This window comes from Rhinoderma darwinii, assembly GCF_050947455.1.
Source record: "Rhinoderma darwinii isolate aRhiDar2 chromosome 5 unlocalized genomic scaffold, aRhiDar2.hap1 SUPER_5_unloc_48, whole genome shotgun sequence".
Classification (NCBI taxonomy): Eukaryota; Metazoa; Chordata; class Amphibia; order Anura; family Rhinodermatidae; genus Rhinoderma; species Rhinoderma darwinii.
Window position 1 is genome coordinate 416,345 of NW_027461807.1, and position 13,399 is coordinate 429,743.

Sequence of the window (13,399 nt, forward strand, 5' to 3'; positions counted from 1 at the left end):
TGAGGATAAAATTATGTTAAACCAACCAAACCTCCGCATAAAAAACCCAGTATTAAAACGTAAAAAGTAAGACCAATAGTGCTCTTTAAAAAGGGAATTAAAACAGAAACTAAAGAACTTAATTAAAAGAAACCTATTAAAATCAGGAAAATCTTTGCCACCCTTTAGTTTGGACTTTATTACCGTTTCTCGTTTCAATTTCTCCATCCTGGAACTCCAAAAGAAGGTAAAACATGCTTTTGTTATTTTTTGTAATAAAACTGTTGGGGGAGGGAACACCATGCTTGTATATAAAAGAAGGGGTAAAATGACCATTTTTATGATTAAAATTTTTCCCTCCATGGTGAGTTTCCTCATATTCCACATACAAATTTTATTGTTTACCTTCTGCGCCACCATGTCCCAACTTATAAAACCATTGTCGTGCTCACTGAAGGAGATACCTAAAACTTTAATAGTATCTGACACAGGAACGGGTACGTCTCTAAAAACCATGCTTCCTATTCTTAAAATATTACTTTTGCTGAAATTTATTCTAAAACCGGAAGCACAGCAATAAAACTCAATTTGTTTTAGGGCTTTCTGAAGCGACAGGGTGTCCCTACAAAGTATCGCCACATCATCCATGTACCCCACTGCTTTAGCCTCTATGCCGCCTCCCCCTGGCAGGGGGACTCCACGTATTTGTTTATCACGGCGTATTGCGCATAGCAGAGGCTCTAGTGCACATATGAAAAGCAGTGGGGACAAGGGACACCCCTGCTTCACCCCAGAGTTTAAAAGAACGTCCTGTGTCTTAAAACCATTTACTAAAATTTTGCTTGTGCAATCTTTATAAAAGGCTTTAATAGATAGTAAAAAACCTTCAGGTATACCCATCCGCTCTAAAACCTTAAAAAGATAAAAGTGCGATACTCGGTCGAAAGCTTTTTGAAAATCTATGGATAAAATGGCTAATTTTCCGTTTCTAGATTTTGTGTCTTCAATCGCATCTTTTATTAAATTAATATTATCCCAGATGCTGCGGCCTGGCACCCCACACACCTGGTTAGAGTGTATGATGTGGGGTACTATGGCTTTTAAACGGTTTGCACATAGTTTTGCCATTATTTTGTAGTCACTATTCAGAAGGGTTATTGGTCTCCAATTCTCTAAAACTGCGATGTCACCTTTTTTGTATAGCAAGGAGACCTCACCCTTCCGCCAGGACTTAGGCAGCATCTTGGAATGAAAGACTTCGGTAAAAAGGTTTAGGAGATCATCTTTTAAAATATCATAAAATTTGACATAAAACTCGCTGGGTATACCGTCCGGGCCAGGAACTTTACCTGCTTTAAAACTCTTCACTGTCTCTAAAATCTCCTGCTCCGACAGTTCCTGCAATAAAAAATTCTGGGAGACAGGGTCTAAAACAGTGGTAATCTCCTTCAGCGAGTCACGCATAAAATCACGATCCACAGTTTTCACATTAAAAAGGTCAGTATAAAACTCATGAACTTTACTTAAAAGACCCTGTACATCCGACACCCCATCAATATTTTTAAGAATAGCTTTTTTATTGTTCATTTTCTTAAAAAAGTACCTGGAGCAGGTCTCGTTCTCTTCCACGTGCTGTACTTTAGAACGAAATATAATTTCTTTACCTTTCTGCTCCAGGCACTGAGCTATCTCTTTTTTTAAGTTGGCGATGTCGTCTTGTACCTCTATCTCGTGTTCTCTCATCTTGTACAGGGTCTGTAGGCGGGTGTTGAGAATTTTAAAAAAAGCTTGCTTCTCTCTAGCTTTCGCCACGCTTTTTTTAATAAAAAATTCTTTTATTTTCCTTTTCATTTTCTCCCACCATGCGGTGATGGGAGCCCGTGTGTCTCTCACCCGCCTACTCTCTTTGTAAAATTCAATAAAATCTGTAAAAACCTGTGGATCATCTAAAAGGGAAACATTTAACTTCCAGGACTTTTTACTAATAATGTTATTAAAATCACGCTTTACATAAAATGATAAAAGCTTGTGATCGGAAAAAATATTGGTTAAAACTTCACATTTAAAAGGCAGTAGATTCTCATTACAAAATATAAAATCTATCCTGGAGCTACAGGTGGCGTTGCTCCAGGTAACGCCGGCTTCCTCTGGACTGCTCCTGTTACACTCTTTATAAACGTCTTTTAATTTAAAATCACCCACCATATCTTTGAGCAGTCCAGAGGTCTTGTCATAGTTTCTGCTTGTAGCGCTGGTAAGCCGGCGTTCCCCCCTCAGGATACAATTAAAATCACCTGCGAGGATAAAAGGCTCAGTCGTGTTAATAAAAAGAGGTAAAATCGCTAACATTTCTGCTCTTTCATTTTTATCTGGTGAGCCGTAAAAATTTAAAAACTGCCATTTCACACCGTCAATAAAAGCCTTAACCAATAAAATACGTCCTGGAAGAATCTCTTGGATAAAATCGATTAAAACATTTCCCTTAAAAAGAATGGCGACCCCTGCTGATCTGGACTCGTTAGATCCAGACCAGACTGATGGACCATACTTCCAATCCTCTTGGTATTTATGGTACTTCATCGTATGGGGAATGCCGCACTCCTGCAGGAAAAAAACAGAGGCTGCCAGGCCAGCTAAAAAGCTGAAGAGAGCAACCCTTCTAACTTTGGACTTGGCGCCCCTCACGTTGAGGGAGATTCCCTTTACTTCTGACATTGTGGAGATTAAAATAACGTCTTGATTTTAAAATAATAAATATTCGTGGAACTTAAAATCAGACATTTCCTCCACCAGCATTACCAGAACTCTCGTTTGCGCTCATATCCCCACCCTCGTCCGAATCGCCTGCAAAGAGGGACGAAAAGGGAGAGGAACTACCTTCACTGAGGGCCGTGCCAGCAACTCTTATCTCATACAAGGGGAGCCCAATCTCGCCTAGCGTCACCTGGGTCTCAACTGGGTGACCACGTAGGTCCATTTCGGGTGGGTCCCCCAAGGGCCCCGCCTCTCCCCCCAGGCTCTGATGACGCCGTCTTAGAGGGGGAGGTTGCGCACATGGCGGGGTGTCCGGTATCTGGGAGGGAACAGTGCCCACCCTCCTCACCAGGTCAGGCGAGGAGGTGGTCCTAGGAGGAGCCTCACTTTTTTTCACGGTTGTGTCCATCTGCTCCTCCCCTGATTCCCTCCTACCAGCACGCTCCTGTTTTCCCTTTTTTCGGGGACCCACCGCTACCCAGTTCTCCTGCTCGGAGTCAGACTCCTGAGACCCAGGTACAGGAGCAGGCCCGGCACCCACTGGACAACCAGCCCTCTGGGATGCCCCAGTATCATCGGTGGCCTGCTCCTTTTCCGCCTTCCTCTTAGATTGCCTTTTTTCTTTGGCATTGGGCTCCATCCTTTCCTCAGAGGTTGCTGGCCGCGAGGCACCCGCTTTGGCTCCATTACTTCGCACCACTGAAGCCCAGGTGCCTCGCTGCTCCTTCGCTGCCCCGGCATGCTCCTCTCCCAGGGGGTGGGACTGGTCTGCTGGTGGAGCACGTGGGGGCGCCTCGGGTTGCTCATTTTCTTCGCCTCGGTACCTATGGGGACAAGAATAGTACAGATGACCAGTTTTTTGGCAAAAATTACATTTTTTCTCTTGTGTGCACTCTCTCATATTGTGCTCTTTGCTTCCACAGTTTCTACAGGTGACATCGCAGTTAAAACTGGTATGTCCATAGGTACCGCAGGCCCTGCAGAAGTTTGGCATCCCTGAAAAATAGAGGTCGCCATTCACATTTCCAATTTTAAAACGAGCCGGTGGTAATCTCGTTTCTTGGGTGGAGGGGTCCTTTATCAATGTTACTAAGAACTTCCACTTGACGGTCCACACTCCACACTCGTTCATAACTCTCCCCAACAGTTTGACATTCTTGAAGTAGGCAGCTAAGAATGCTGCCACTTCCATATCCTTCACATATGGGGAGTACATTTTAATCACCACGAGTTTCGTAATTTCGAAGGCATGTTCTACTACCTGGACTCCCGCTACCACGAGTTCACCTTTTCTCCTCTCAGCTCGGTCCATGGCATCACGGAGGATTCCTTCTCCCATAAAGGTGACATCGAAAATTCCTCGTTTCGGGTAGTCCTGGATAGCCAAAATCTCATTCTTGTGGACCGCCAGTAGTTCTTCCAAGATCTTGTGGACCAAGAACTTTACGCCACGTGGACCGCCTCCACCCTCTGCCACGATAAATCGGGCAGAGTTCCTTAGCCGGGCATACACCGGCACCGCATCAGGCTCGCCTGCCATTTCCGTGGCCAGGCCGAACCGCACAGCAAAAAGCTGCGCCCTATGGGGTCCTGAGACGTACCAAAGGGCTGGGGGGGGATCGCAACTCGTTGCTCAGGACTAAGCCTCTCTCCCAAATAGCAGCACGGGGGTGAAGTCCAGGCGAACCTGGACGATCCCCCGAGGCCGAGAGAGAGGGTACCTGAGCACCTTCTGACTAAAAACCTCCTGTATAAATACACTTGGTCTTAGCCAAAAGGCCGAGAAGCGATAACCCGAATGGGCCGGCCGTTGACCGAGCCTGCCTAATACTGCTGTTCACCCCTTGCAGCGATTGATTCAGCCTACTCCTAGGCAATTCCATGGGGCCCTGCAGGCTCACACACATTTACAGCTACTAAGCGGGAGGTGAATAAAGGCCGGAGAGGAAGCCAGACAGGATTTGCTTCTTTTGCTTGCACCACAATGCAGTGCTGAAAGAGGAGGAATCTACATAAAAACGCCTTCCTGGCAACGCCCAAATGCCCTCCTGCCATGCAGATAAACACTGGCAGCGGCAGCAAGTGCATGCCCACAGCCACCCCTTGTTCCTTCACACCTTGTATCAGCTGTAATCCAGTCCAGTCCAGTGCTGCCTGCTGAGCAGCACTGACCAACACTGCCTGGGCCCAGGCTTTTATCTCTGAGGCCCCATTATGATGTCAGAAAGCTGGCTCTGGAATCCTGAGGGCTCCACTATGACACGTGCAAAGTTCCGTCTGAACTTTATATAAGACGGTGCGGCTCAGTCAGTCACTCAGTGTTGCCTGAGAGGGCAACACTGCAACAGCCGGCCGCCAGGCTGTCTTTTTTTTGCACAGCTAGTTGCCTCCAGGAGGCCACAAGAGGGAGACAAGGGACTGCAAAATGGAAAATAGGCATCCACCAACTTTACAGACAACTTGTTCTCCTTGCTCCTACAACCTCCATCCTTGCACAGTTTGTTATTCTTCCAGGTAACAAAGTAACAAATCCAAATTGCTGCTCTCTTTGTAGGCAAGCAAGGGTTTGTTGCAACTGCAATTCTTACTTCTTCTTGAAATGTAGGGACGACAGTACATTCCATCACATCCATCTAGTGTACACAGGTAGGTCCATTGTGGCGGGTAGGCGGCTGGCTGCTTTAATGGCTGTTTGCTGTTCCCCTACTCCACTCCACTCCACTATTTGACTGTGGTGCTGCATCAATCAGTGGCTGGCTCAGGTGCAGCTCTTTAACTTACCTAGGAGGGAGGGCGGAGAGAAGACAAGGAAGGTGAATGAGCTGTTCCAATGTGAAATGCCGGAAACACAGAAACACAGAAGACACACACACAACAAGAGGTGGCAATGTATTAATTAATTGCATTTAATAAATTAGCTCATTATCACACATGACTGTACAAATGCATTGTCCAACAGGTGTTGAAATAATGGGATTAAAAGGGGAGATCCCATCAGAAAGACAAAAACAATAGCAAACACAAATAGCACTTTTGGAATCTGATTTTAGTCAACACATAAGGGAAGGGTGCACCAGTCCTGGAAATACTGCAATACCAGGTCAATGCGTGGAGTGGACAGAGCAAGCTCTATTTCCATCTCCCTGTTCTAAAAATCCATTTAATATATGGTCCCCAGATAGGGGACGTATCAGATATTAAACTGATAAGAACAGATTTTTTTTTTTTTTTTTTTTTTTTTTTTTTTTTATTAAACCATTCAGGTTTTTTTGAATAAAACCGAGAACTGTAGTTGTTCAAACCACCTCTCTATTTTTCAAAAAATCTCATCACTCTGGTTCATTATTTTATTTTTCCATCAAATACAAGATAAATCAAACAAATTCCTCAAACTAAATACCTCCATTTCAACATTCGCCATATCCCTTCCGCATCCATACCTCTTTCTAGATCCCATTTATAATAAAAATACAATTTAGCCAATACCATACTAACCACATCCTCCATCTCAAATACTTCTCTTTTATACACATTCAAATTCCTCGTATTCCACAATACTTCTTTCACACAAGTCAGAAAAATCCACAACACTCTATCCTTTTCACTACCCAAACTACACAAACCAAACAAGACAATTTCATACGTCAAAACCTTCAAACCAGTCAATTCTTCACACAACCCACTCAACTTTTTCCAAACATCCTTTGCATGCTTACACGACCAAAACACATGACTCACATCCTCATCATCCCCACAACCTTCTCTCGGACACCTTTCAGATGCAACCAAACCTCTTCTTTTCTGAACACTCCTTACAGGCAACACTCCATGTACCGACATCCATAACAAATCTTTCTGCTTATTTGACACATCATACGTAACAATCTTCTTCCACACAGACTTAGACTCCTTCGAATTCAAACCATTTACAGAACACATCACATTATTCATACACATACTTCTCACAACATTCTTTTCACTCAGAAATCTCTCCATTCTTACATCCTCTAGCTGGAATTTTTTGATAAATTTTTCTACATACAAATACCACCCTGTGCACTGAAAAGCAATTGGTTTACATAAATTCCGTTTTTCCCACCTTAAACGCTGAATCACCGTTCCAGCTAAATACTTCGACATTCTAGAAGCCTTGGATTCTTTAAATAAAAGCTCAACAAAAAAACGTACACAATTAATTCCAATGAAAATCTCCAAATTTGGGAAATCCAAGCCTCCATTACGTCTGCTTTTCATTAGAATTTCTCTCCTTGCCTTCTCAATCCCGCTCCCCCATAAAAAAAGGAACAAAACTCTATTCACTTTTTTTAACATAGCAACAGCAGGAGGAAAAACCAAAGCAACATATAAAATCATAGGTAGAATAATGCTTTTGACAATTAAAACCTTCCCCGAAAAAGAAAGATCCCTCATTCTCCACATTTCCAACTTTCTCACAATCCTACCACCTAACTCATCCCAACTTTCTCTCCCTTTCAACTCATCATCAAACACAATACCCAAAATTTTCACACCATTCACCTGTTCCATATCAGGATCACTCACCCGTTCATTACTGAAGAAAAATTTAAATTTGCTCTTACCCCAATTTATTTTAAAAGCAGACGCAATACAAAACATATTTACAATCAACTTCACTCTGGACATATCATACACTGAATCACACAATACACAAATATCATCCATATATCCCAAAGCTTTCACACGCTTTCCATCACACCCGGGCACCACCAAACCTTTCACAACCTTATCATTTCTAATCATTTGCAACAATGGTTCAATCGCACAAATAAAAAGGATGGGAGACAACGGACAACCCTGTCGCACACCAGACATAATACTAAATGATTCTGAAAAAAACCCATTCACCTGCACACAACTCTTTGCATTCGCGTATAATTTCTTCAACAAACTCACAAACTGAACCGGAAAACCCATTCTCTCTAACACTTTGAACAAAAACACATGCGCCACACGATCAAACGCTTTCTCAAAATCTAACGCACACACAATCACCTTCTTATTCCGACCCTTACAATCCTCAAGCATGTCCCGCACCAACGCCACATTCTCATGCAATTTCCTTTTCGGTACCGCACATACCTGATCCTCATCAATCACACACCCAATAACATTCCTCATACGATTCGCAATCAGCTTGGCAAAAATTTTATAATCCGTATTAAGCAAAGTAATTGGTCGCCAGTTTTCTAACCGTCTCTTATCTCCTTTTTTATGCAACAAAACTACCATACCCTTCTTCATCACATCACACATATTCATCCCAGAAAACAACACTCTCATAACATCTATAACATCCTTCCCAATTATATCCCAATATTTCCCATAGAACTCAGCTGGTATTCCATCGATCCCTGGAGACTTATTTTTAGCCATACTTCCCACCACATCCTTTACTTCACCATCCATAATCTCACCAAGCAAAGACTCATATTCACTTTCAGGAACAAAATTACCCACAATATCCAAAAACTCCTCATCATCACCCAGATCACACTTCTTCAAATCATACAGTTGTTTATAAAAATCAGACACCACATCAATCACATCCTTACCAAACACCTCTTTATCATCCTTATCCAATAACACATTCATTCCACTTTTCCCACCACACATTTTTTTAAAGAAAAATCTAGTGCACTTCTCGTGATTATCTCTAACCTCCACCTTAGATCTAAATATTATTTCTTTCCCTTTCTCTCGGAACCACTCCTTAATATCTTTTTTTGTTTTTTCCAAATCGTGTCTTACATCCATACCCAAATTTTTACATTGTTGAAGGAACGTCATCCGCATATTAAAGCGTGAATATTCTAATCTTTTCCTTCTCGCTCTTCTATACCCTATCTGTCTAAAGAAACCACCAATCTTTTTTTTCACCCATACCCACCATTCACACACATTAGAGAAAGAACTTTTCTTCCTAACCCAAAACCCATATTTTTTCCCAAACCTAGTTTTCACCCTTTCATCACTCAGAAAACTAACATTCATCTTCCATACCCCTCTACCATAAAAGAAATTATTTATAACAAAAACCCCCAACAAACACTCGTGATCTGAAAACCACACTCTCTCCTGCGCATAATCTACACATTTCATTGCTGAAATAGAAAAAAAGAAAAAGTCCAGACGAGAATCTGTTCTTCCGTCATCGGCATGGTAAGTAAATGGACCTGGTTTCCTGGTGACAGCGTCCTGCAAAGCAAAGTCCTGCAAAATTTTATTCCACAAAACTCCAGTGACATCCACATTAGACTCTGTGGACCCAGCTCGGGCCTGCTTCTCCAGGATACAGTTAATGTCACCAACAATAATTACAGGAACTTTACCATGAAGAAAAAATTTTAAAGAATCAAAAAGTGCCAACCTATCAGTTTTCACAGCATGGCCATAGATATTGATAAGCCTAAACTGCCACCCCTTATAGGATAGTAACACACAGACACATCTTCCTTCCTGTATAATTTGAGTCTGTTTGATGACAAACTCATTATTTTTAAAAAGAATACCAATTCCATCATTCCTATTTGTGGAAGAAAAAGACCAAATTGCTTCCCCAAACTTCCATTCTTCTTTCCTAGGCATTTTTGACAAACCACATTCTTGTACGCAAACAATGTCACTGCCCTTAGAGGCCAAAAAGTCCAGGACTGCAGCACGCTTGTGAGCAGAGGAGAACACCCGTACATTTTGTGAGACAATTTTTAATCTCAAAGACATGCGGGCATAGTATTGTTAGTGCAATGGAAAGCCATGGAAAAAACCAGAACATATCACGTCCCAGGGAAATACATCGCTCTTTCCAAATTTGCCACATTGACTTCACTGAGGAAACCTTCCCCAGGAGAGCTGGGTACTTCTGAGGCCACCTCAGATGACTTAGGGCTAGAACTGGAGTCACTATCCAGCAAAGAAAAAGGATTTGCATGAGCAGAATCTTCCAATAAGCCTATCTTAAGTCTCTTCACCGCCTTTCCAGACTTCCCCCTTTTTGAGACAACTTTATGGAAGATTTCCGCACTAGTGGCACTAGGCATCCTGGCCTCCTTCTCGTCCTCCTCCGATATTGACCACTCCACTTTTGCTGAATCGTCCATTTTTGACTCTGGGCTAGAAAAGGACAAAATTTGCATACTTGCACCGTTATCAGGGTATGCACACCCACTAGGTGGCGCTGTGTCTTTACCTTCCATAGGTATAACCCCAGGTGTCTCATCAACAGTTGGCTCTGCAGGAGGGACCACACCCAACTCCATGCTGTCAGTATGTGAGGTTAGAACCTCTCCTAATCCAGCTTTCCCAGGGTCCTGAGAAGCAGCCACAGAAACATTGCCAGCTGGCTCTGAAATTACCTCAGAAGAGGCAGCAAGGGAACTTGTTGTTCTCACCTGTCTGCCCCATGTTCTTCTCTCTTGTCCTAAGAAAGGAAACACCTTTGGACATTTCCTACAGGTATGACCAGGCAAACCACAAATATCACACCTGGATGGGGAAATACATGCACTAGCCTCATGTCCTGTTTCCTTGCAATTTCTGCAAACTTTGCCTTTGCATGCATCTTTGGTATGCCCGTAGGAAAAACATGATCTACAAAAGCATGGCATATCTTGGTAGTACAGATATCCCTTATTCCCACCAATGGAAAAATTAGCAGGAGGATTCATCACTCCTCCAATACAGCTGGAGTCAGGTTTCAGCCTGACCCAGTACTTGATATCACCATTAAAGACTCCCCATAGGTTCTTCTGCTCCACACTACCTCTAACATGGGTACAGTAATGAGCTAAAAAAGCCCTGACCAGCCTTCTATCCAAAAATGGGTTATACATATGAATTGTTATACATTTCTCCACTGTAGAAAAAAGAGGTTGCACTTCAATGGATGTTAATGCCTCATGCATGTGTTTTTCCTTTAGCAACTGAAAAACGTTTAAACAGTAGGCGGCCTCAAAAAAGGATACATCATATGTAGCAATATTGCTGAAAGCTTGGATACAGAATACCTCTACCAACTTAACTCCAGCCAGGTCCAGAAGGATGTTCTCAATGATATGTCCAGTATCAACTTCGTCTCTCCTCTGCTCATTCACCACGAAACGGATAGTGTTACGCACAGCTGCCATCTTGAAATGGAATGCCCAACGGCACGATGATCGCTCCCAAAAACGTCGGATAGGACTCCACGAAAGACCGAACCCCCGGCCCAGACCAGGCAATAAACCTGATCTGAGCCAAAAGGCCGAGAAGCGATAACCCGAATGGGCCGGCCGTTGACCGAGCCTGCCTAATACTGCTGTTCACCCCTTGCAGCGATTGATTCAGCCTACTCCTAGGCAATTCCATGGGGCCCTGCAGGCTCACACACATTTACAGCTACTAAGCGGGAGGTGAATAAAGGCCGGAGAGGAAGCCAGACAGGATTTGCTTCTTTTGCTTGCACCACAATGCAGTGCTGAAAGAGGAGGAATCTACATAAAAACGCCTTCCTGGCAACGCCCAAATGCCCTCCTGCCATGCAGATAAACACTGGCAGCGGCAGCAAGTGCATGCCCACAGCCACCCCTTGTTCCTTCACACCTTGTATCAGCTGTAATCCAGTCCAGTCCAGTGCTGCCTGCTGAGCAGCACTGACCAACACTGCCTGGGCCCAGGCTTTTATCTCTGAGGCCCCATTATGATGTCAGAAAGCTGGCTCTGGAATCCTGAGGGCTCCACTATGACACGTGCAAAGTTCCGTCTGAACTTTATATAAGACGGTGCGGCTCAGTCAGTCACTCAGTGTTGCCTGAGAGGGCAACACTGCAACAGCCGGCCGCCAGGCTGTCTTTTTTTTGCACAGCTAGTTGCCTCCAGGAGGCCACAAGAGGGAGACAAGGGACTGCAAAATGGAAAATAGGCATCCACCAACTTTACAGACAACTTGTTCTCCTTGCTCCTACAACCTCCATCCTTGCACAGTTTGTTATTCTTCCAGGTAACAAAGTAACAAATCCAAATTGCTGCTCTCTTTGTAGGCAAGCAAGGGTTTGTTGCAACTGCAATTCTTACTTCTTCTTGAAATGTAGGGACGACAGTACATTCCATCACATCCATCTAGTGTACACAGGTAGGTCCATTGTGGCGGGTAGGCGGCTGGCTGCTTTAATGGCTGTTTGCTGTTCCCCTACTCCACTCCACTCCACTATTTGACTGTGGTGCTGCATCAATCAGTGGCTGGCTCAGGTGCAGCTCTTTAACTTACCTAGGAGGGAGGGCGGAGAGAAGACAAGGAAGGTGAATGAGCTGTTCCAATGTGAAATGCCGGAAACACAGAAACACAGAAGACACACACACAACAAGAGGTGGCAATGTATTAATTAATTGCATTTAATAAATTAGCTCATTATCACACATGACTGTACAAATGCATTGTCCAACAGGTGTTGAAATAATGGGATTAAAAGGGGAGATCCCATCAGAAAGACAAAAACAATAGCAAACACAAATAGCACTTTTGGAATCTGATTTTAGTCAACACATAAGGGAAGGGTGCACCAGTCCTGGAAATACTGCAATACCAGGTCAATGCGTGGAGTGGACAGAGCAAGCTCTATTTCCATCTCCCTGTTCTAAAAATCCATTTAATATATGGTCCCCAGATAGGGGACGTATCAGATATTAAACTGATAAGAACAGATTTTTTTTTTTTTTTTTTTTTTTTTTTTTATTAAACCATTCAGGTTTTTTTGAATAAAACCGAGAACTGTAGTTGTTCAAACCACCTCTCTATTTTTCAAAAAATCTCATCACTCTGGTTCATTATTTTATTTTTCCATCAAATACAAGATAAATCAAACAAAATTCCTCAAACTAAATACCTCCATTTTAACATTCGCCATATCCCTTCCGCATCCATACCTCTTTCTAGATCCCATTTATAATAAAAATACAATTTAGCCAATACCATACTAACCACATCCTCCATCTCAAATACTTCTCTTTTATACACATTCAAATTCCTCGTATTCCACAATACTTCTTTCACACAAGTCAGAAAAATCCACAACACTCTATCCTTTTCACTACCCAAACTACACAAACCAAACAAGACAATTTCATACGTCAAAACCTTCAAACCAGTCAATTCTTCACACAACCCACTCAACTTTTTCCAAACATCCTTTGCATGCTTACACGACCAAAACACATGACTCACATCCTCATCATCCCCACAACCTTCTCTCGGACACCTTTCAGACGCAACCAAACCTCTTCTTTTCTGAACACTCCTTACAGGCAACACTCCATGTACCGACATCCATAACAAATCTTTCTGCTTATTTGACACATCATACGTAACAATCTTCTTCCACACAGACTTAGACTCCATCGAATTCAAACCATTTACAGAACACATCACATTATTCATACACATACTTCTCACAACATTCTTTTCTCTCAAAAATCTCTCCATTCTTACATCCTCTAGCTGGAACTTTTTGATAAATTTTTCTACATACAAATACCACCCCGTGCACTGGAAAGCAATTGGTTTACATAAATTTCGTTTTTCCCAACTTAGACGCTGAATCACCGTTCCAGCTAGATACTTAGACATTCTGGAAGCCTTGGATTCCTTAAATAA

General features: G+C 42.9%; 2 non-coding genes across 2 annotated transcripts; both read right to left on the reverse strand.

Moving 5' to 3' along the window:
- Positions 1 to 5,796: 5,796 nt before the first annotated feature.
- On the reverse strand, positions 5,797 to 5,992 carry LOC142695720 (U2 spliceosomal RNA). Its single transcript, XR_012863773.1, has one exon. It is a non-coding gene; the product is annotated as a U2 spliceosomal RNA (small nuclear RNA).
- A 6,306-nt stretch (positions 5,993 to 12,298) lies between these two features.
- LOC142695718 (U2 spliceosomal RNA) lies at positions 12,299 to 12,490 on the reverse strand. The gene has a single exon (XR_012863772.1). It is a non-coding gene; the product is annotated as a U2 spliceosomal RNA (small nuclear RNA).
- Between the last annotated feature and the right edge of the window lie 909 nt (positions 12,491 to 13,399).